General features: G+C 38.3%; 1 pseudogene; it reads right to left on the minus strand.

The window, feature by feature from the left end:
• Positions 1-572: 572 nt before the first annotated feature.
• Positions 573-691, minus strand: LOC112480676 (annotated as a pseudogene).
• Positions 692-724: the final 33 nt, after the last annotated feature.

The following is a 724-nucleotide window of genomic DNA, read 5'->3' on the forward strand; positions in this document are numbered from 1 at the left end:
CAGACATTCTGTGTTTGAGGCCTGGTGTGACACCCAAATATAATTTTAAGCAATGCTAACTCCAAGTTTCCTGAGGTAATGAAAGTCCATATTGATATAGTTAACTAAAATCGATCTGGGTAATTCCTAAACCTCCAGAAGGTACCTAAACCTTCCTAATTTCCAAACCTTATTGTTCACCGATTTCAGTTAGCTGCCTGCCTCGGAGGCCTTATGCACTGGCCCTCATCCAGCCACACAGGCGCTCTTAAGAAAATCATGCCCCGGGGTTCCACAGAATATTGTCTAGTTTGAGTCTCACATCTTTTTTTCCCAGCAGAATAAAGGAGGAAATTAATGGCCAAAATAGAAACAGCAAGGTAGAGTTGTAAGAGAGTATAAAGAGGTTGAATAATTCAGAGATAGTTGATCTTTGGATAATTAGATTTTTTAGAAAAGTATAAACTTGCTTATTTTTTTAAATTACTTAATTAATTAATTTATTTATTTTAGGCGAGTCAACCCTTGCTTGACCTCACAGATTGCAAGAATCTTGTCAGCTTACAATCCCTTATTTATTTATTTATTTTTTTACACTACAGCACCTGGTCTTCCTAGGTGGTTTCCCATCCAAGTACTAACCAGGCCCAACCCTGCTTGGCTTCTGAGATCAGACGAGATCGGGCTTGTTCAGGGTGGCATGGCTGTAGATACTTAGTTATTTTTAAAAATACCATATTATCCC

The sequence above is a fragment of the Pteropus alecto genome, unplaced genomic scaffold (genome assembly GCF_000325575.1).
Source record: "Pteropus alecto unplaced genomic scaffold, ASM32557v1 scaffold20, whole genome shotgun sequence".
NCBI lineage: Eukaryota > Metazoa > Chordata > Mammalia > Chiroptera > Pteropodidae > Pteropus > Pteropus alecto.